This window comes from Sturnus vulgaris, chromosome 4 (genome assembly GCF_052056855.1).
Source record: "Sturnus vulgaris isolate bStuVul1 chromosome 4, bStuVul1.hap1, whole genome shotgun sequence".
Classification (NCBI taxonomy): domain Eukaryota; kingdom Metazoa; phylum Chordata; class Aves; order Passeriformes; family Sturnidae; genus Sturnus; species Sturnus vulgaris.
In genome coordinates this window covers 8,361,244-8,384,627 of record NC_142246.1, presented here as the reverse complement: position 1 = coordinate 8,384,627, position 23,384 = coordinate 8,361,244, and the positions used below count along the sequence as shown (strand labels likewise).

General features: G+C 44.2%; 1 long non-coding RNA gene across 4 annotated transcripts in view; it reads left to right on the top strand.

Moving 5' to 3' along the window:
• Positions 1-3,925: 3,925 nt before the first annotated feature.
• The window catches only part of LOC148223865 (uncharacterized), a 32,459-nt gene continuing 13,000 nt past the window's right edge, over positions 3,926-23,384 (top strand). Inside the window, exons 1-5 of one of the 4 annotated variants that reach the window (XR_015803001.1) lie at positions 3,926-4,775; positions 4,944-5,083; positions 10,094-10,227; positions 11,570-13,837; positions 14,777-14,865. This is a non-coding gene — a long non-coding RNA (uncharacterized LOC148223865). Of the gene's footprint in view, positions 4,776-4,943; positions 5,084-9,314; positions 9,640-10,093; positions 10,228-11,569; positions 13,838-14,776; positions 14,866-23,384 lie in introns of those variants that run through there. The other 3 variants (XR_015803003.1, XR_015803002.1, XR_015803000.1) reach the window with 3 other exon arrangements.

Below are 23,384 nucleotides of genomic sequence, written 5' to 3'. Positions count from 1 at the left end.
GTGTCAGACAGCAGCTCTCTCATCCTGTGAGTGTCCTTTCCAAAACATGGTGGACCACACTGGGCCATCTATGTCCCTGTTTCATTCTCCTGCAAGTCTCCCCTTGGGAGCAGCAGGAATCTGATGCAGCTTGGAGTTGGGCATACCCCTAGGCAGAAGCTAAGTCCTGTTTTAACTGTCATGTTTTCCTTCCTATGCTAAAGGATATCCTTTTCATGCCACCTCCTTTTCATGTCCCATCACAAGAAGAAGGCATTTCACAGGTGACCATATAAATGCATCTGGTTGAGGAAGCAATCTGCTGGGAGTCTTCTCGGTGCTTTCCAAGGAGAGGGGGTGGGAAAGTTTCATTACCAACTCAGCTAGATGATGAAAAGTTTTATTTCCATTGACCTGCTTTGTCTTTTGTAGCAAAGTCAGTTTTATATCACCACTGTTCCAGTGTGGAGACCTGAAAGACCAAACATACATTCCTAGCACAAGTCACATATAGGATTGTAAAAGCCTGTTGAGTGGGGGTATAAAATGCCCCAGCCCTGGGAGGATGCAGTGACTGCATTCAGAGGTGTGTTGGTGGCTTAAACCTGGAAGGGCTCTCCCATGGTGTCTAGCTAAGGTTAGGAAATTCAACACTGAGCAGCTGAAGGTGCCTTTACACATCATACGCACCCACAGCAGCTGTGGCTATTCTAGTACCAAGAACTACACTGATTAACTCTCCGTTGCAGTCCATAGCAGGCTGTGCCTGTCAGAAATAGGCAGACATGATGATTTTCTAGTGTGGTCAAGTGGAGACCAGAAATCCAGGCTAGAACTGTCATGCTTGACTTAAAGCTTCAAGGAACCATTGCATGAATGGCAATTCATGAGAAAAAAAGAATGCTGTTTCTGATCCAGCTGTATTAGCTGTGTTTGCTGTGTTTCTGAACAACTGCTTTTGGTGCTGCTCTTCTTGGTGGTATCTCAGCCAAAAAAAGGTAGCAGCAAATTCTACTTTTCAGACTTTTATTCTTTCCCCCTGGGCTTGTGCATTTAACAGAAGGTCATCCAATAATTTGCTTTGGTGATATCTGCTTGTGTGCTCTGTTTCTGGAGAGAGGGATACTGATCAGATAAATATTTTTAATATGCATTACATATGACGTGGTGAGACCAGAAATGAGTTTCGTGCCATATTTCCAGATGGGTAGTTTCCCAGGGAGGTTGGCTGCTGCCTATGCAGCTCAGGTTGGAAACTTTGGGGTGGCAGAAAAAGAAAATATTCCCGAAACTGGATTCCCTTGCAGCTTGCCAGGTATACCAGGCTGACTCACCAAGGCGGAGGTTTCCAGAATTACTAATGACTGAGCAGGCATTGATTTTTGCCTGTCTAATGGGACACATCTCACAGAGTCTCCAGTTTCCAGACTGGGTGGGGTGCTTGCCCTTTGAAAATCAGATCCATGTATTGTGTATTGAGTTGACTGTACCAAAAAAGAAACCACAACCTTGAGACCAGGTAAGTGGGTGCATGGTAGGCTCCAGGCTGCCAACAGCAAGGTGCCGAGGCAGCTACTAAAGTTGCCCTCGTGTTCCCATGGTTCATTGCTGGCATGAGCATGGCCTCAATTACAGACTAGACTTCTCAAAGCCTTTTGTCCTCATGTAAAGGGCTAATATATTCCCTAAAAAGGAGTTTCCTTTCTTTTTTTTCCCTCATCAGGGTAATATTTGTTCTCCTGTTGTCATGTTTCTGCTCTTGATGAGCATATCAAGATCTACATGCTTTGGCCTGGCTGCATGATGCTTGAAGTTGCTCTTTACCAGTAGCTCCATGTCAGCTCCACGGGAGACAGGGCAGGCCCTGAAGTGTTTGTGAGAGCAAAAGCTTTGTAACATTGTATGTTATTTCTCATCACAGCTATGACTGTTTATTCCTGACTCCCTGTCAAGGAAGACATACAGAAGTTAATCAGCCTTACTCTGACATTGAACTCTGTTGAGCACCCAGACAACAGTGGCTTGACACCTGATCCAGCTGCAGGAGTGGGGAAAGACCAGCTCTGGCATGTAAATCTGCCAAGCAAATTTAGTGCCCTACACAATTTTGTACCCTAAAGAGCACCCGTCATGTGTAAGGAGACAAGGGTTTGAGTTCTTTTGGCCTTTCTTGTGCTCTGTTTTATCAGACTCTGAAACAGTGTGGCACCATGTGTTTACTCTCCCTGCTCTTTGGTGCCAGCACCAGCACAGGTTCAGCCCTCCATCCCTGCTCCCTGCTGCTTCCAAGGGCACAGCACTGCTGGGCTGCCATGGACCTGCTCAATGCCCTCCTGGGAGATGTGCCAGAAGGTGGGTGGTTTTCCAGCCCTATCTGGGAACACGCCCCACTTGTGAGGCAGGTCTGTGCTGCTCCTGGTTTAACCTTCACTGGCTTTAAACAGCCCCCACCCCGGGGCAGCTTTGTGGCTCCAAAACACAGGATGTCTCCCTGTGGAGAAGAAATGGAAGTTGCTACTATAGCCCAAGGAAGGGTCCTTCCACTCCTCCTTTGGACTCATGGTCATCCCTGAAACTGGATGTGTGTTTATGGGTGTTTTAAAGCTGATTTTACCTGAGTTGGGGTAGCAGGGAGAGTTGGGCACAGTCACAGTGGACTGGTGATATCAAGAGCATCCAAGTAGCCTTGGCAAATACCGTGATCAAACCAAGCAGTGTTTTGTGGTCTGTGCACTGCACCAGCAGCTCATCAAACTCACCTTTTCCTGGGAATAAAAGTCTAGTCTCAGGCAAGGAAGGAGCAAGACAGCATTAGGCTTTTAAGAAGCAGACTTCAGAGAATGCGTCCTCAAATTTTCTGCCATTTAAAATGTTTCCCTAAGGTTTTACTGCATGTAAATTAAATGATAATTACAATATTTTAATCCAATTAACTCTCTTCATGATCTGGCAGGTGCAAATTGGAGATGGATCAAACTTCTTCTTACTGTGGATTATGCCTGGAGCCTCCTTAAAGCTGCCGTCTGGCCCTGTGTGTACACGCTGTACAGCGCGTGTTACGGGGGGACTGCAGTGAGGTCTTAAATTATGCATGGAGTATGAATTATTGCTGAAATGCATCGCTGAGACTTCACTCATCGAACATTTCCAGCTCCATCTGAGCAGCATGGGAAAAGCCAAGTATTTGCCTGTGGCATGGGCAAGGTTTTCGTTTGTATGGATTTAAAGAGTGCGTGTCACTGACAGAGTCACAGGTCACCTGGAGTTAACTTAATGCATTCCCCTACATCTTGATGGAGATGTATTTTGTAAGCTCTCAGCTGATTAGTGTGGAAATTACACTGGGATTTCCTGTGAAAATGGGGACAGAGATGAAAAAAAAGTATCTTGATGTGTTATTTAAAAATAGAGAAACTCTATGAAGGCCAGTGCAGCGGCCCTTTCTCAGGCACATCTCCCAGCTCATGTCAGGGAGAGCATCTCCTCTTCTTCCTGCTTATCAAAACCAAGCAGGGACCAGGGAGTTCACTCTCTGCAAGGCAAAGGAGAGGGACATTTGAGGCCTCCGAGCATGGCCTGTGCTGGCAGCAACCTCTGGAGGACAGTTTCACACAGGTTTTCATAACACCTGTGGATATTACTAAGCTAAAAATGGTGGAAAACTGCCTGTTAAAAACCCCATTCCAGACAGTGTGTTTGATTAACAGTAGGGTTTTTGTCCCACAGCTCTGTCCTGACATGGCCCTGTCACCCCAGGGACCCCAAAGGACATTGCAAGGATGAAGGAATTGCTTCTTGACAAAACCCTGTGCAGTTGTTCTGGCAGCATTACATCATTCCAGGAATAAAATGACAACTTTTCTTTGACTATTTTATTTTATTTTATTTTATTTTATTTTATTTTATTTTATTTTATTTTATTTTATTTTATTTTATTTTATTTTATTTTATTTTATTTTATTTTATTTTATTTTATTTTATTTTATTTTATTTTATGGAAGTGACTGCATTTGCTGAGAAACAACTGTACCTCCAGATGTTAAATGACACAACTGTCCCTTGAACATACTGAGCTGCACTGGCTGGGCATCCTATTTTACTGCATGGATGAAGGATAACTTCCTTATCTTTGATCTATTTTGGATGGAGAAGTGTTATTTATTTTGCCATTTATGTTCTGATTTCCCTTTGGAAATGTGCTGCCAATCTGTGCTGAATGAAAGCTCTTATGGACAGAAATATCTTCATTTCTTTTAAAAGAAGGACTCAGTAAATATATTTCAGAATAAGGTTTCTTTTGATACTTGTTTTTCAAATCCCTGAGTGTTTCTATACCTCCATAATCTTCCATCTTCAGAGAGGTGGAAAGGGAATTTAAAACTGCCTTTCCTTTAGCACCAAGATCCAACTGCAGAGACAGTGCTTGTCAGTGATGGGAGAGGAGCCAGGCCCAGGGAGATGCTGGAGCTGAGCTGTGAGGAGCAAGCCACGAATTAAATTAAATAATAATTAAAAATTTAAAAAAAGGCACTGAATATTTTCAAACAAACTGGAGAAAATGAGTTTTGTACAAAAATAATCCTGCAGGCAGTGGTTTACTCTGCTGTTGGCTGTGTAGATGCTCTGTGATGCAGTACAGTCCTACCTTTCCTTTCCAAGGGATGGGGAATGCTGTCACCTTGAGCTGAGACTGAGGTGGGCGAGGCTGTTGGACCTTGTGGACTGTTGTCCTCCACTTCAGCTGAAGTTCCCCAGTGACTCCAGACTGACTCCTTCCCTGACCCTCCTCAGATGAGGTACAAATTGGGGATGTCAAGAAGCAATTTTGCTAGAGAAGGTCTTTGCTTCTGTGGGAGGAGATGTGGTGGTGAATGCTCAAATAAGATTTGGGTTTGGAGTCCTTAATTGCCCCACTGTGTTGGTTGGTTTGAGTTCAGCTCTTGATCTCCACATTAATTTTTCAGCATGAAAGCACAGAGTACAAGAAGCAGGAGCTTTGGCATACTGAGGACACCCAGCCTGGGAGAGAGAAAATTTCACATGGTTTGAGAAACCAGAGCCAACAGAAAATTAGGAATAAGGCAAGGGACAGGGGCAATAAAAGGTAAGATTTTCTCTGGGTAAGGCAAGTAAAAGAGATTTGAGACCCTAACCATTTTAGTGAATTCACTTGATGTCTCCCTATAAATTCATGTCCTTAATAATTTATATTGAAAAATAATTTATATTGAAAAATGAAAATGAAATAGGTTTGGAAAAAGATTTTTTTGTTGTTGTTTTTGTGGGTTTTTGGTTGGTTGCTTTGGTTTTTCTTTGTTTTTGCTAGCATAATGGGGGTCTACCACAGGTCTCCTGCTGGGAGGGCTTTAGGAGGAGATGAATTAAAACAGACTTTCCTCTGGAATGGATCCTGTGGAGTCATGGTAACTGTGAGATTTGAGGCAAACCCTGTACTCATCAATATTTTGGGGATGGGGGAGTAAATCTTCTCTTTGAGCAAAGAAGTGGCCACTCATTTGCCTGGCAGATGATGGCTTGCAGTACCTCTGCTCATTTGAAGCATCTCCTTACAGACAGTGCCCAAAATGTCACTTGTGGGGTAAGGCACAGCCCAAAATGTGTGACAGTATCAGGCTCTGTTTTCCCCATGTTGCACATGAAACAAAAATGGATGCCAAAATGGTGGTGTTTCCATGGACCCCGGAACTCCCACAGTCACACTGGCCTTTTCCCTACATCAGTTATTTAGGAAAAAAAAAATCTCTCAGAGCCACATTTCTGTGAGAACAGCCTTTGCTCAGGCAGCTGCTCAGGTGCATCCCCCAGTGATGCCCCTGAACGGCTGAAGTTGATGGTGACTTTCAAGTGGGACATGAATGTTTGAACAGTTTCTCATTCTCATTACAGACTTCTTGTATTCTCCTGGGGGGCTCCCTCCTTTCCTTGCCCCTCTCTTTACTGCTCCTGAACTGCACTTCCAGCTGTTGCCAGAGGACCATGACACAGCCGTGGTCACAAAGGTGGAGAGAAAATAACCTGGCCACGACACCAGGCTGAGAGGGCAGGAGCAGCAAGCACACCACAACTCCCTTCCACCCCTTGTTCAGCTGTTTTGCTGCCGAGAATGTCATACAAAAACCAAAAACAACCACCAAAAAACCTCAACCCCCGCTCCCCACCCCCCCACCCCCCCAAAAAAACCCCAAACAAAAACAAACAACCAAAAAAAAACCCCCCAAAAAACTTCTCTGGGCAAGGCAAAACTAATCCCCCAGTCTGAGCAGGAGAGGGGGAGTGGGCTGAAGGTCACTATATACTGACAGAGCAAATTTCTGGGTACTTGGACGCATTTTTGTATCTTCCTTGCCCCTGACTTCTCAAGAGATCTGCAGAAGTTTGATGTGTTTGAAGTTGTTTCCTCTTGCTCAAGCCGCCCGACGTTGGGCTCGGGCTCTGACGCAGCATCGCGGGGCCACAAGCCCTGTCGCAACCCTGCCCGTCCTCTGGGAACCCGGCACTGCCTCTGCAAGGCTCCTGTTGGAAAAGAAAACAGTCTGGTACTGACTAGAGAGAATCAGGGAGGGATGAGGGGGTTGTGAGATGCCTGACGTAACTGGGGAAGATGGAAGAGCTTTAGGTCCTTGTTTATTTATGTTTGACATCAGTGGGGAGATGGGAGTTTGGTTCTGCCTGAACATTGGCCCTGAGAGTGCTCTGGCTGAGTTTGGGAGCAAATAACCGCTGTGCTCCCTGATTAAATCCTTAACCCCAGACAGGCCTCTAGCATAGAGCCTCTGCTTTAACTGTGGTGCCAAAATTGACGTCTCCCAGCTGCAAATCGTGGCTGCATGAATGTCCTACGGGAGCGCTCACACATCTCTGGAGCTGCAGTCACCTCACACAGACGCTTCCCTCTCTCCACTGACTATGTAGGAAAACTGGGGTGCCTCCAGGTGGCAGCCCTGTCCACTCTAAACAGGGGTTTGTTTTTCCCTTGAGATTATAAGTGAACATCGGTAGTGGAATTAACTTGGAATTCAGTCCACCTTAGCAGAACGGTGGTAGGACAATGTTAGATGTGCTAGTGCTGATGCTCTTGCTTTCATACAATGATCCAGCACCTGCAGGAATCATCCCTAACAAGAAAATGTGAGCTCTGGTCTCTACCAGCCTATAGAGAGAGTGAAGGAGTGAAGGATTGATGCTGCAGCCTCCACAGCAGCCTTGGTCCTGCCCAGGACCAGGCTGGCAGGAATCACAGGGGCAGAAGGATGAGCACAGGTCTTAGTGATTGCAGCATTCAATTTCCAGGTCAGAGCCTGGAAATATGACATGAAAATGTAATTAGATAAACAACCCCTCCCACCAAGAAGTTTAGGCTTGATCCTGCAATGAAGTTGACTGCTACCAGCAACAAAAAGCAGCCTTCTGCCACGGCTTTGGTAAAGTCCCCATAAACCTGTTTTTGTGCTTGGGAACACCCAACAGCTACTGGGAAGAGAGAGGTGGACAGTTCAGGCTGCAGACAGCTCTGCTCCATCAGCATTTATGTGGTCAGGCACCTTACAAGCACCTTCTCAGTAAGAAGTCAGAAATCTGTGGGTAGTGACTGAGAGGCTCCTTGAAAAAAAATGAGCTTGATCCCTTTGTGGATCAAATCAACAACACCTTGAAGGGCTTCTTAAAGGAGTTTTAAAGAGCAATAAAACATTTACAAGTTGACAGCAGTAATGAAACTTGGGTGTTGCCAAAATCTGCAGCTCAGTTTCTATTCCCAAAAGAAGGATCAAAATCCAAATGTTTTGAGGGTTTAGCTAGCTTATTGCTCACAGGTGCTTTATGGTATTCAGGAAAATGCTCTGCTTTCTGACCAGAAGTTAGACTTGTAGGCTGAGCATGCAGAATTTGAACTTTCCTTTAATGCAGTGAAAAAGCAGCACAAAGCTGCTCTCTGAATTTGAGTTAGTCTAAGCATAGAAATCCCTTTTATTTATACTTTTAATTAAGGATGAGTTTTTATTTCTGTCACAATGCACAGAATTATTTCTACATCATATTTGAAACTTCCAGCAGAAGAGGTTAACTAATACTGTGAACTCATCCACCCAGGGGAGCTCTGCATTAATGTGGTATTTAAGGGGGGAGATGAAAGCTTTGATACCAAATGAAATGCTATTAACAGTTTCGTACAAGCAAAAACCTTCAAGAAATTTCAGTGCAAGATGTTGGCACAGAGGAATGACTGTGGATGGGGGAAAAAAAAGGTGGCTCCAGCCCAGTGCTGAATTTATTCGGTGGTCAAAGCAAGGGCTGACAGTAGCAAATTTCTCACTGATAGTTGTGGATGTTTTGGCTGTGGTCAAGGCTGTAATGACCACTCTGAGGAGCTGCAGGGCAGAACCAGCCCTCTGCTAACCTGCACTATCTACTCCCAACTTCACTGATGAAGACAAATGCTGAGGTGTCTTGCTGTAGTCTGATGTTTCAGCTTCCCAGCTTGCACAATGAGGCTCCTGATTCTTTTCTCACATTGGATCCCACTAAGTAGTTCATGAAGTTACCCAGTGGCTTTTCTTTTTTTTCTTCTTTTTTACCAGAAAGCATCCCAATTCCTAATGTTCCCATCCAGACATGACTTCTGCTGTTGGTAGGAGAAGTCAAATTCTTTGACTAAACCAGGATTTGGTTGTCTTTCACCTCTCATTGTTTTGCTAAAAAGACCAACAACCCCCCCCCCCCCAAATACCCACGCCAACAAAAAAACTAAAAAACTAAAAAAAAAAGTATTGAAGAGAGAGACTATATTTTTTCAAGGTCTATATATCTATCTCACAGCAATATTTTCCTAATTCCACAACTGCGAACAAGTCAACAACTTATAGGAGTAGGGTTAGACCACTAATAAAGCAAGAACTGCAGAAAAGATTTAAGTGGGATCTACAGCATTGACCTGTCCTTTTTCAAATGCCAAGTTTATATACGTGACTGTGCATTTCAAATGGGTCAAGAGAGCTTGGTTGTAAGTACCCAACACATTGCTGTGAATTAATATTTAATCAAATGTACAACATAGGGCTGAATGTTAAAGCTTACCTTTGATTTTGACTTCTATGATTTTCTTGGTTTTCTAAACCCCTCTGAAAATACTTCAGTATTTCATAATAGTATTACTCATACGATGTTTCTTAGCTGTGATTAAAGCTACTGAGGATGTAAATCTACAAAGGGAAATCTAAGCAAGACCTCATCAGCATAAAATATGTGGGAGACTAATTTAGTTACATCCCTATTAGTAATGACAAATCAAATTGTTTCCCTTTTAAATCTGTAATACAGCAAGGTTTTGCAACTCGGCACATAGCATGCACGATAAATCAGTTCAATCTGTACACGAACATTGAAGGCTGCCTTAAATCTGGGTCGATTTCTTATTCCAAACTCCTTCAGTGCAGTTCAGGTTAACCACCCTGGTTCCCTTAATACCTGGAAAGAAAAAAAAAAAAAAAAAGAGTTAATCTCTACCCCCATGTGCTGTATATCAAGCACTCAACATTTATAACCCTGCAGCCGATTGCTTAGCAACTGTCTTTGGGAGGAACGACTCACCTGATGTGCCATCGGGAGCTCTGGTGTTGCGGGGAAGAGGCCGGATGAAATGAGGTCAGGCAGTGTAAGCTTACCCTGTGCTCAGTGGCGCTCGCTCCACTCTGTAATGAAATTAATCAAGGTCATTAATTTGATCCTTTTTTATTGTTATAATTTGAAACTGTAATTTGAGGTGGCTCAAAGAGGCACAGGCATATCTGTAATTATACCTTTATAATTACATTTATATTTTAAGGTAAACATTTTCATGTATTGCTGTAAATAGACTGACTGTGTATGATAGAGAATAACTTCATCACGACAGTAAACATGGACTGTAAATGGGATGGGAGGTATATTGAAACCTGCCAGTTGTGTGCTGTTTAATTTGCTTTTAGGTGTTTCGTGTATCTGAACACCTTAAGGTTAAGACTGAGCTTAAACCCCTAGACAGGCCCAAAACCAAAGGCTAATTGAAAGAGATACAGAAGAACTGCTGTTTAGTCTCATTGACCTTTAAAAATTACAGAGCCAAGGCATGAAGATTGTCCTCATCTGACAAGCTCGAGGAGTTCATGGTGGCTGAAGAAGCACGTGCCAGAGTCACCTCCAGACTGATGGCTGTGACAGTGACCAGTGAGGGACCTGCTGCCAATCCTGCAGGTGATGGCCAGGAAAAATTGCTTTGCTTGTTCTGTGTTTAACATCTCACTGGGTGAGACCATGGTGGGGGTATGAGAGCACCTTTTGTCTGCACAGCCAATTTGGCTGCCTCTGTTCCCCCCAGGCTCTACTCACCAGCTGTCTCCATGGCATGCATATGAGCTCCCTCCTGTCTCTGCTCCAGAGCAAACCAACTGGTTTCTCCCAAGGAGAAACCTCGACATGACTGACAGGACTTTTTTTCAGGGTGGCACAGAAGAATCTGGAATGAGCTGGACCAGACTCTACCCTGGACAGTTCTCCAGCCATCCCAGGAGGCCTCATGCCCACTGTCCTCCACGCTATGCTGTAGAACTCAAAATGCCTTCAGATCCTGCTGAAAAGCATCATGCTGGCAGGCTGCCACCCACTCCTTTCACCACTTAGAGAATTTAAAACTTAAAAAAGTTCCCAATGCGATAATTATTGACCTGGGGCCTGTTGGGCTCTGCAGGCAGCTCAGAGGAGACCCAGGCCAAGTGCTGCACAGCATGAAGGTAACCACTGCCCTTCAGAGAGTGCTGGTCCTTAGTGGTGTGGACACAAGCCAGCCCTTAGCAAAGAGCAGTGGTTAATGGTGCCTCCCAGGCATTTTCCACAACGGCAGCAGACGTGCAGCCTTTGCCAAGTAACCAACACTCAGCATTTCCTTTCTTCTCCCTAAGACTATTTCTGGACCTTAAAACCTTCTTCCCTGTGGCTCAGTGCTCTGGCAGCAAAGCAGTGAGGACTCCCTGGGATGACACACAAGTGGGTGACACACAAGTGTGTGATGCAACAGTTCTGTGAGATCTTCAGAAGCAGGATAAGGACACCAAGCATGGGGAGCCCAGAATGAGGGAATCACTGGGCCTGTGAAGGAATAAGAAAAATAGGGATATTTCTGGGAGAAAGCCCAGAAATTAATGCCAACCCTACTCCATTTTGGAAGGAATCTCCTGAAGCATGCAAGAAATCTGGCAATTTACATTAAATAGTTGAAAATAAAATGTTGACATGTTTTTAGTGTAGTAAAAAACTGAATTCACAGATTTAGTGAGAAAAGGGAAGTGAAAGGGTCCTGAGTTCTTTACTCAATAATAATCTTGGTGTAGCTACGCCAACACCTTGCATATCTGTTCTTCTCAGCAAACCAATGGCAAAACTGGTTAACTCTTAAGTGCATTGCCCCTGGTTGTCTGGCTTATTTCTCAGCAAATAAACATTTTCCATTTCTCGTATATATTTACCTCATAGTACATATATAATGTTTGTAACCAGACATCTGTCTATACTTGGCTTGTTCCTTTCTCCATTTAAACAGACACCTGAAAAGAATCATGAAGCCAATTGCTCATCTCTAGCAGCAAAAGCATTTATAGAAAACATTCCAGCACACCTCTACAGAATGAATATGAGAACATAGATTTGTAAAAGATGAATGACAAAGGACCTGGCAGGCACTGCATGAATAAGCCATACAGAAACTCAAGACCCAGCTGTCAGGTCAGTGTGCTTTATTTTAGCTTGCCATAATTTTTAGAAATTATGTGGTATTTTTGCAACCTTCACCTCTCAGTTTTTCTGGAATTTTTGAGATGGTTTTATACAAGATTACTGCTGTTACAATGCTTGCTCACCTCCAGATAAAAAAACCCAAAAAACCAAAACATTGGCTTCTTAAGGTTTTTCAATTTGAGTATGCAAACCCAATGGTGCTTCCTGAAAATGTTGGCTGTGGAAACTATATCAGTGCTGGGAGGGAGGGGCCATAAAACACTGTTCTCTTCATGTAAGTACTTATTCCAGCAGCAGACCAATAAGGGGCTTGTTTCTCAAGTAGGGCAGCAGATTTTTTTAAGGAATCCAGGAATACTCTGTTAAATTCAGCAGGTGTGATTAAGATGGTTGCAAGTTCACTTTGACTACTTTCACTTACTGTATTTTCTTAGGATCTTCTGGAGAAGGCAGTCCCCCTCCAAAGAATTTTGTAAATTGATAGACCTAAGTGACAGGGAGCTGGACTTGATCAGGTGAAGCTGGAAAGACTGGACAAGCTTTTTATGTCTTGTTTCATACAAATTTTGGGTTGGCTGGGGTGGTATCAGTGGCTTTGATGGCATGACCTCCAAAACTAAACACCCTGCGGTTTCCTTGTCACTCTTATACTTCTTCAGCATCTGTAGCAGAAACTCATTGGCTGCAGCCTTGTCTGTTTGAACAGAAGTCTCCCCTGTGCAGCCTGTTATTAAATTCTCTTATGTCTTTATTAGATATTAGATGTGATGAAAGAAGGTGACATCTCCAGGGAAATCTTGCTTGAGGTGTGGGGGTGGGATGTTAATGGACTGGGGAAGACAGAAAGTCTGCAAGTGTAATGATCCTGTAATGTCCCCGTGTGAGTATGAACATCCAGATATCTTTTTTCTTTCCTATTCCACAAACAAAAGCACTTGAGATGTATATAAACGAGGTACTTAGCTCTTCCCTACTCAATACCTCTTGCTTCTGTTTTAAAGATGGCCTTGGTGGTTTTTTGTTTTCATTATTATTTTCTGTTCTGCAATCTGCATCCTTTTTATCTCATACATTGGTACAACAGATGAGCTCTCCTTTCCATCTGACAGTTTCATTTCAGAGAAAAATGGAAAAATCCCTGCAGAATCAGCATTTTACAAACTTTTTGATCAAATAGGAGAGGGAAGAATGGATGCAGACTGCAGGACTAAACCCTGAGAAGCCAGTGTGTGGGTGCCAGGAACACGCTGGAGGTCTGCCTGAAGTAGGATTGAAAAGAACATGGTTTGAATTATTTAAAAGCAGGTGCTTAAAAGTCCCCATGCCTCCTGGTGTGCCCTGCATGTGTGCACGTGTCCTGCTCCTTCCTCCTTGCCAAAAGGTATCTTGTGAGGGTCTGCAGACATATTTATGATACGAGCAGTATTCATAAAGGTCAGTTTTGTTACCAAAACCCTTCCTTTGTTTCACCATGGCTGCAGGCTCCCCCCATGCTGATGGAGATCCTGTGAAGTTCCCACCAGGTAGCTCCTGCCCTCCCACCCCTCTGCTCTGGATCCCAAGAACACCATGGCCATGCTGCTGGGGAGCACAAGGCAAAGCAGCCATTCAACAGAAGGGCTGTTGATGTAACCTTCTCCATAATGGATCCTTGCAGTTTGCAGTATGGCCTGGAAGGTGCCATTGGGATGAACATTAGGCAGCAACCCTTATTCTTAAAAGTCTGGGATGCATTTGAGAATTAAAGTAAATTAAAACACCCTAGAAGTTTAACACATGTTTTTCTTTTATTAAATTTCAAGGGGACCAGAGGAAGTTAAAAAAAGAAATCTTAAAGACCTCTTTAAAGTAATTTTTAGCTGTTAATTAATGGGGAGTTTGTGGCTATTTCTAATCAGGAATGCATTCTGCCATGCAAATGCTGCAGCTTGATGAAGGACATGCTCTGTCTTCAGACAGGAAAAAGAATCTTCCCTGTCAATGGGAACCAAAGTTTCACGGGATGAGGACTGGTTCTCAAGAGAAGCTCACGTGCTCCTGGATCCCAGCTTGAACCATCTTGTCACCGTTTCAGGTCTGGCTCCAGTTTTCTTTTTATAACAGGTTGCTCTTGTGTCTCTCTGTCCTGGTGGACATGTTCACAGCACAGTTGGACACCGTGCACCTCCCCCCTTTTTTTGGGAAAGCAAACTGAAGGGCAGTGTGCTCCCAGGATGTATCTACATTGCAGCTGCATTATGAGCTGGCGCTCGGGCTCCTCTGAGCTCAGGGGTCAGATGCAGCTGCACAAAATCCTGCGTCTTTACGAGGAAGGTGTGTTGTCGTTGGCCAGCTGGGCTGTGTTTCTTGGATTGCCTCAAAAATAGTTTTCTGCTTTAATAGACCTGAGTGGCTGATGATCTTAACATTTGTTGTAATTGCTGTCTAACTTCAGAGCTGGTTTAATGAGTGTAGCAGTAGTAGTCACAAAGAAAATACCAGAATCTAAATAATAATAATAATAAAAAAAAAAAACAACAAAAAAAACCCCAACCAAAAAACCCTTTATATGTACGAGGAGAGATTTCAATACGTGCAGAGATTTTTAGGCTCTGGCTTTAAAACAGTAATCATAGAAACAACAAAACTGGCCATCAGAGTAAGAGAGGTGGTGTCCTGCAAACCAGAATCACAGAGGGTTTGGGTTGGAAGAGACCTTAAAGATCATCTGCCATGGGCAGGGATACCACCCGCTAGCCTGGGCTGGTCAAAGCCCCATCCAACCTGGCCTTCAGCACTTCCAGGGATGGTGCATCCATAGCTTCTCTGGGCTAGAAAGCAAGCAGACTGCAAATTACTTTCTAATGGACTTCTTAATCTGTTGAAGGAGACCTGTTTGTTAATCTCAGATAAATCTTAGTTCAGTTTTTCTATTGTTATGGTTTATTATGATAATGATAAGGAACTGATGTAGGACTTCTGGAAACAGATACTACTAAATCCTGTAATATTTTATCTGTTTTGTCCCAAAAAGGAAAGCAAGCAGCTCTGGTGAGGTAGCCACCGTTATAACCCAGCAGAGAACCATAGAAGACATGTTTTCATGGGCTGTCCAGGTTGCAGGTAAGATGATGACCAAAATCTAGGTAATATGTAACTGGAAATTTAAGATTTTGCTTTAAGGAAACCTGTATGCCCAGATTTTCTGGGGAACAAAAGAAACCCAACCACAAAAAAAAATCATAGATGCTCCATGGTGGCATAATTGTGTGACTTAGCAACAGGGCTCTCACAGGCAATAAGGAATGCATCCAAGTGAACCCATGACTTATTGCTGTAAACCTTGGCATGGACACAGAGAGACTTGTGCTTCTGCAAGCAGCCTTTTAGCACAGGCAGCTCAGCAAATCTTGTTGTCTTCTAGGAATTCATTCTTGTGTTACATCAAAACTCCTTCCTTATTCTCCCCACAGAAGTCAGGGAGACCAGAGGGTGAACAGGGCATTGCTGTCCATCAGAGCAGAGTCTGTATCTGCTGGGACTGAGCTGATCCTGCCCTTTGGGGAAGCAGAGGAGTTCAGGTTGATCTCAGCCTGGCTTACATGCTTATGCAATACAAAATATGTGTATTTAAATCTCGTCCTTACCCTCAAGGTAAAGAATTTCTTCCTGATATCTAATCTAAACCTGCCCTCTTGTCAGTTTGAAGCTGTACCCCTTGTCCTGTCACTACATACTCTAGTCAAAAGTCCCTTTCCAGCATTCCTGTAGGCACACTTAGACAACCTTCTGCATGTCTTTGGATATGTATCTTTATTTGCAAATTATTTTCACTGAGAAATGACAGAGGACTCTCTAAAATCTATGATACTTTTGAGCCATCACCACCTCCATCCCAACTGTAACTTAGCTGTCCTGCAGTGGCTAAATACAAACAGGAATTAAAATACTGGGGTTGTTTTTTTGTTGTTGTGAGAGTTTTTTTTTGGTGTGTATTTTGGCTTATTTTTAGTTGTTTGGGCTTTTTTTTTTAAATTCCCACTGTGAGGCTATGACTTTCTGTCTTTGAGTTTAAACTAATGCTAAGGGATTCATTCGGTGAATGGTGCTAAATATTTGCTCAGGATGGGAACCTCCGGCCTCGCTTCAGCTGAAAGATTTTCTTCTGTGCACTCCTGACTGGCAGAATTTTTCTCTCCCTTTGTAAAAAGCAGATTTTCATGCTGTTGTTTCAATGAGGCTTGAAGATTTTACACCCCTGGGGCCATTGTGTAGCTGCTGGAGCTTTGCTCCTCTAGCCAACTTTCTTTGCTTAGAGGTTATTAATACTTTCTTCATTAGTAATTTAACATTGCAAAATGAAAACTGCCTATATCAGCCATGGACTAACTGGAGATAAGTTAGTGAATGTAAAACACAATCATGTCATGATGATGAGCATGTAACAAGCGCCTACTCTCTGCTCTCACAAGAAGTTGCAGGCTGTCCAGCTTTATATCAGCCTGATTTATAAAGCCCCAAAGGGCTTTTTCCTTTGTCATTGCATTTAAAATCTTTTTTTCAGATGTTTCTTCTCGTTTTCTTTGTCATCCAACAGCCTCCATTGATCTATGTGAGTCTGTGAAAGTGTTAATGAGGTGACAGATATAAAGGTGCCTATGACTCTAGAGAGAAGTATTTTTAAGTACTTTTAAGATCCCAGCCTCATACTGGGGGAAAACTGCCTTTATTCCAGCTTCTTCTGGTCTGTGTTTATCCTTCATGGGCTTACCAAAACCCATTAGCAGGAACCAACAAGGATAGGTCCATAGCCACAGCCCATCATCTGGCAGAGCCTCTGGCAGATGTGAGGGTACCACAGGCCAGTGTGAGGAAGGGTTTGCAGTCCACCCCTTGTGTGTCTGCTGTTCTGGTAGATCTCATTCAGTGCAATGTCTGCAGCACCAGAGCAAGCACCCACACCTTTCAGCAGAGGTGCCTCATTAAACCTAAGAACACTAATTGCTCAGACTGAGCTGGGAGGATAAATCACCTTTTTTCCTTGGGAATCACAGAAATGTTGCACTTTAGGGCTGTGCAAGCTGAGAACTGTGTAAACAGAACAGATAAATTATCCCCCAAGTTACAAATGGGCTCAGAAGTAAAGTTACAGCCAACCTTTGCATTAGTTGGGAACAGCTGCATACGGCAGAGCCTCCAAATTTCCATAGAAACTTGGATCAGCCATAGATTATCTTCATTTTGTAAATGTTTTAATTATACTATAACACTGTTCTGTGGGGATTGCAATACTGAAGCTAAGGCTACATGGAAGCCACATTTTAGAAGCACTTTCCCTAGACCATATTTTAAGAAAAGCAAAGCTGGTTTAGGATTAAGACTTATGGTTTCTGATAGATTTTTTTTTTTTCCATGCTACTGCATGCACTCTTTTAAATAAATAAACTCCCCCTAAGCTTGCTACTCCAGTGGGACTGGATTGAACTTCCCAGGCATGCATGAATTACAAAGTCAGATATATGTTCCTGTGGAGAGAAGAATTACTTGCAGAAACCATCTGCCGATGCACGTAGTCTGCATTGGTCACTTGAAAAATAAAACCCCGGGTGCGTGCGCATGGATGGAGCCGGGGCCGCGCCCCGACGGGAACCAGCCCCGCATTGCTCCACACGGACGTGTCGCTCCCTGCGTGTCGCAACCCCTCTGCTCTGCGGCCGAGGAGGAGATGGCCCTGCAGATTGCACAAGGGGCTGACAGGATGTGGCTTCTGCGCCGATGTTTACCAGAGCAGGTACCCCAGTGGAAGCGGAGTCCGGCAGGCGGCCCTGGGAGATGTGGTTTGATCAAAGGCTTTCCCACGGCGAGCGCTCCCGGTGCGGCGGCAGCGCGCCTCGCATGGCAGCGCCGAGCTTGTCACCGTGTCTGTGCCATCCCTCCGCGCCCCAAGGAGAGCTTTACTGGCTCGGCTGTGGGAAAGCAGCCTGAGGATCCGTGCTGCGGGAGCGGCTGATGCTGGATGCCACAGGTGTACAGAGGTTGTCCCGGCGTGTGGACAAGGGTGCGAAGCTGCCCCGTGCAGCTCAGAGCCTGCCTAGAGCCTGCCGAGAGGGGCCCGGCGCCGTGGGTCCAGCAGTGCCACCAGCGCTGCCCTGCCAGGCTCCTCTCCCTGCCCCTTCCCTGCCTGTCTCCCGTGGATGCAAGGCCCTAGGAATTAAACCTACCCGTATGTTCAGTTAAATGTCCCTTAAATAACAAACCTCCTAGCATAATTTGTCAAGTCACTCAGATGGGATGAAACTTTTTTCCTATGCAGGGAAAGATTTGCTTGCCTTTCCATGTAGGGCAGGTGGGCAGAAGAGGAGCTGAGCACCAAACCTGTTGCTTTTTACAGGTTTTGGGCCAGCCATGTGTTTTATGCGTTTTTTTTTCTTCAAAATGCTATGTTTTGCACCAAAAGGAGCAGAGATGCCAGCGGGTGGGGGATGGTGCAGCCCAGTGCTCGCACAACGTTCTCACAAGGCTTGAGTCAAAGGAAGGTATTTGCCCAAGCCCAGCAAAGTGTGAATCAGAAAACAGCTCCTAACAAAACAGAAATCCTCCTTGCTTGTGCTTTGCTAGTCATCTATCGAGGCAGAGTGATGAAATACTCAGCCCTTCTCACCCTGATAAGTGCTTTATTTTTAGATTACCTTTAGCATTGCCTCAGCAGCTGGTCCTGCAGGCTGGGCTGCTGCCTCTGGCTCCTGACACACACGCAGATCCTGCTGCCGGTGTGTGCTGGACTGTCACTGAGCCCTTCCAGCTCATAATTTACACTCCAGGACAAATGTCACTGCAAAACATTTGCTCTGCTGCGCCTTCATCTCCTTCTCACCTTCTGCTGCCGTGCTACATCATGCCCTGACTGTTTGCAGGAAGGGTTTTCTGGTCAGCTCAGCAAAACACATCCTATGTCTTCATGTTTCTCCAATTCCTTCCAGCAAACTGAATATTTTAGGGCACTTCAGGGTAATTTGTTGAGACAAGAAAATGCCTGGCAGGGTGCTGTTGTGTGCAGAGGCAGCCGCGTGTGCGGTGCCCTCCGGCTCTGCCTGTGGTGACAGAAACCAGCTGGCCACGTGTGCCTGGCTGACAAGGCTCTGGGGGAATGCCTGGGTGTCTGCTCTGGGTATCCCAGGCAATCCCAGCGTGTCCCAGCCAGGGCTCACATCAGCACATGGGGACCGTTCCCCAAAGCTGCTGTCAGCACAAGCCATCTTCTCCAGCTTCAGAAGTTTTAGGGGTTTTTGAGCAGCGGTGCAGGAACAACACCAGGGATGGGAAACATTGGGACCAGTGGTTTTTTCTGCTTGGAAATGCTGATGTGTTGGAAAAAGAATTCTCTTGAATAAATGATTTGAAATATTTAAATAAACTCAGGTTGCTCCAGATTTTTCTATATTCTGGAATGTTTTTGTTCAATGTCTTTCAGTTTTATAAAAAAGATAATTTACAATTTTTAAAGGCCTACATCAGATTTCATAGACGCCAAACACTTTGATCTACCTCATGTGAAGCAATTTTGGAATTGCAATCCACGACAAATTTATTACCTGCTTCGAAGTAGAAAACAAATTCCAAAATTGTGCATTTTTTCCTATAAAACAAAAAACCCCCACCCATATCCCTCACCAGCTCACCCACTCACTCATTCTGAGTGAAATATGTAGCTCAGTTCCCTGCAGAAACACAGAGCTGTATTTATGACCCAAGTGGTCCCTTTTGCCCTATGTTTCAGCCTGCTGGGTTTCCAGGTGGGATTTCTTAGAGGCGTCAGGGTGACTGACCATGTGCTGGGCAGATGGTTTGCACCATGGCAATAAATCAGAGGGGTTTGGGACTCAGTAGATTTCCTGTGCCTGCTCTTGGTGCAGCCCTCCTGGCATTACCTGATAGCATGGCAATCCCTGTTCATTTGCTGCTTCTTAATTTCTGCTGATGTTTAGGGATGTTTTGTGGTCTGTGCCAGCCTGAGAAGTTCCCTAAGCAGCAGAAAAGGACCTCAAATCCACCCAGACAAACTTACCCAACAGAAATAAAGGGATTTCTCTGCAGTGATACCTTGAAAGTGTTTAGTCAAAACATCTTCATTAAGCACAGGTGAGCAGAGCAACTCCACCTTATAGAGCACTCTGGTTTTTCTCCCAGGAGCTTTTCCCTCTTCCTCTGCTATAGCTGGCTTTCCTCCACCCTCTCCTTTGCTGGTTATTGGATGTCAGACTACAAAGCTGCTGGTGGTCGGGCTCTCAGCTGCCTCGCTGCACACCGTGCACGCTGGGAATCGTGTTTATCATTATTATTATTATTATTATTATTATTATTATTATTATTATTATTATTACTATTACATCTAGAGGGCTCAGACATTGTGGCAGGCGTTTTGCAGACATGTAGGAAAATGTAAATCTTTCCCCCATGGATGTGCAATCAGAAACAAGTTTCAACAAGTGGGAGGCAAAATTAGAAGGAAGAGTTGGTGTTAGGGATGGGCAGCCAAGCCGACCACCACTGCTTGCTTGAGGTGCTGGATAAGGCTGGTAAGTGCAAACATCTCCACAGAAAAAGTAGTTAAGTATTTGAAAATTCTAGGTTAGTTACAACCTTTTTTAGAATTTTTTTTCAGCCGTACTATTTTGAAAGGCTTTGAAGTCCTGTTTGCTGAAGTCATTTGGGCAACCAAAGTCCCAGTGACTTTCAGGGAGATGGGAACTCTTGGATTCCCCTTCATCTAAAGATTCTTGAATACTGCATCTGGGGTCAAATGATTTTGAGATAAGATATGCAAGGGAGGAAGAGAGTGAGGGTGATGCATTAAAATCACCTGCAAAAATTCATCTAAAAATGTCAATTTACATGGTATTTGTGACTTTTTTCAAAGATGATGTTGCTAAGTACTTTTTACCAGTAAAATGTGAGTTTATGTGACTCATTTAATGATTTTGGTGTTTCAGATGTGTTAACATTTTACCCTGGACAGGCCTATTCTCAGTTTATGTCTTTAAAGGTATTTTGGGAAAAGATAACCAGATTTAGGTGTTTGTGAATGTCTAAGGACAATGACAACATCTACAATCGGCCACCGTGTTGTGTCCCTGGGATTCTGCAGTGCCACTGTGCCAGAAATACCTGTCAGTGTCCTGGAAGGATGACCAGGAAGGGGTACCCCACACAAGGCTGCAATTGAAGAAGAACCAAGGTGCTTCCTAAGCATGAGCTATACTCTTACAGAAGTCAAAGTTAATGTGTGGAAAGGCAAAAAAAACCCCAAACAAAACAACAACAACAAAATAAAAACACCCCACAAAGGACAAAAAAACCAAACAAAACCAAAAATATATTTGGAAAAATCATCATTCAGGGTCTGCTTTGGATTTTCATTGTCCTTTTTTGATGAGGGGAAGTGTTTGTGCATGTTCTCTTCAAGCACTGGTGCCTGATACCTGACAGTCAAAGATGCAATGCTGTAAAACCACAGGCAATAGAAAGAAGTTGATCTCAGTAGCTGGGTATTTTTCAGGTGAATAGAAGTATGGCATGAGCACTTTGTAGAACTGTAATTCTGAAAAAGCTTTCATTCAGAGGCAGCAAATAAGAATTTTTAAAAACTTTTTAAAACTTAGTTTTTTTCACCAGTAAAAGCTGGTGTGCCCCAAGGACAGCGAGCCAAGGGACCAGGAGCAGAGGGAGGAGTACTTGAAAATTTGGCTTCAGTTAATTGTTCCTTAAATTTAATGAGTCATGATATTTTTTCAGTACATGTGGCTTTCTATGTGTAAACTCCAGCCCAGCCAGAAAAATATCCCTCGGCCATTCGTGAGAGCTAGTAATGGTTTCCTAAGGATTAATTCCTCCTAAAAGATACCGTCTGCATTCCTTTGGAAGATGCCCTCCCACAGGCCCTCTCTTACAGCGCTGCACTAAAAATAGTGCTCAGAGCTTCGTTGCGACAGCTCCGTGTTGCAATTTTTATGGTTAGGTAGGTGAAGTCTCTTTAATTCAGCCAGCTCAATTCACTTAAATTTGCATGATAATGTGGTTAATTTTCCATGTATTTCAAATGAATAATGATTTCACAAAAAGATAAGAGCAGGGTCCTGGTTTTTTTTCCCTGTGTTTTAAAAATGCGCATAGAGTTTGCATAATTAAAATGTATTTTCTCTGGAGTGGAAATTCATATCTATTGTAGGTTGAAGTGCAAGCTGCTCTGCATGCTGGGATGGCATCCTCCAGCGGATCCATGTGCAAGGATGGCATCTTCTCGCCAATCCATGTGCAAGGATGGAGTCCTTCAGGCACCCACTCAGCAGACCTGACTCACCATGGCTTGCTGCCATGTCAGTGCTGACCAAAGGAAGTTGCTGGGCATGTGACTCCAGCCTGGTTAATAATCACTGTAAAAGGCAGTTCAGAACGAGCTGCCACCCAGCTTCTCAATGGCTTTGCTGTGAGGTGGCAGCAGTGCTTGGGAAGGGCAGCATTATGCCCAGAGAGCAGCCCCTTCCTATTATCTCTGTGCAGATAAGGTGGCTGGCAGCAAAGGGCACTTCCTCGTGGGCTGCTGCCGTCAGGAAATTGGTTGGTCTTGCTGGCCCTTTTAGTCCCTGACCTTTCCCTGTGGTTTGTGCAGCTGCAGATGTCAGGGCAGGCTGGAGTTCCTGGATGGAAGTGAGTGCCTGTGATGGGGATGGGGTAGGCAGCACCAGGTCACGGTGGATGTTCAGCTCTTGTATAACCACACATCCCTGGAGCAGGGCACTGCCCTGGAGAGCCCCAAAACCCTTCCTGGCCCAAGGAACAATAAGCACTGGGGATATTTTTCCACCTACCTTTTTCTACATCTCTTTTTTTTCAGAAAGTGTAAGACTCTTGTCTCTTCTCAGTGAGAAAAAAAGCGTATTTTTTACATTTTTTACATATAGATGGAGTTGTGCCCCTGCTTTTCTGTTTTCTGGCTTGGTCTGAAGCCCTCTTCTTGTCCTTTCTCCAAAATACAGACAAGATGGCCAAAGGCTGGGAAGCACTCCCTGTGCCTGTGTGGGAGGAGGGGGGTGCCTAGTCCAGATGCCAGGTAGTTGGTTAATGAGATTAATGACATTGGGGAACTGAAACTACAGCCTTTGAAAGACAAAGGATCATCTCTGCTGCTCCCTTTACACTGTTGACTTCGTTTGCTCTTGCATGAATGGTTACTTGGCCGGCATGTGGTCAGATAAAAAATATTTATTGGCCCTTCGAGATGAGGAAACTCAACACAGTGAGAGAAGGAGATTGTGAGGGGGGTCAAGATGCATTCCTTCCCCTGGCAGAGGAAAAGGATGTTCCCACTGGGACCTGAGCAGTGCACAGCACCCCCAATGTATCCCAGACATGTGAATCTCCAAGTCTGCTAGTGTTTGAACCAATGTTAATTAAAGCATTTTAATGAGGATGTTTTGAGAACTGTGCGTTAGTCTGTGCATGCCCTTCGTGAAATATTAAACATCTCTGCCCTTTCAGCAGCGTCCTCCTCCCCAGAAGGTCTTCCTGCAAATGGATTTTGACACTCCTGGTAATTCTGGAGCTAAGAAACCCAGAAAATAAACTTCTACAAAAATCTTAATATG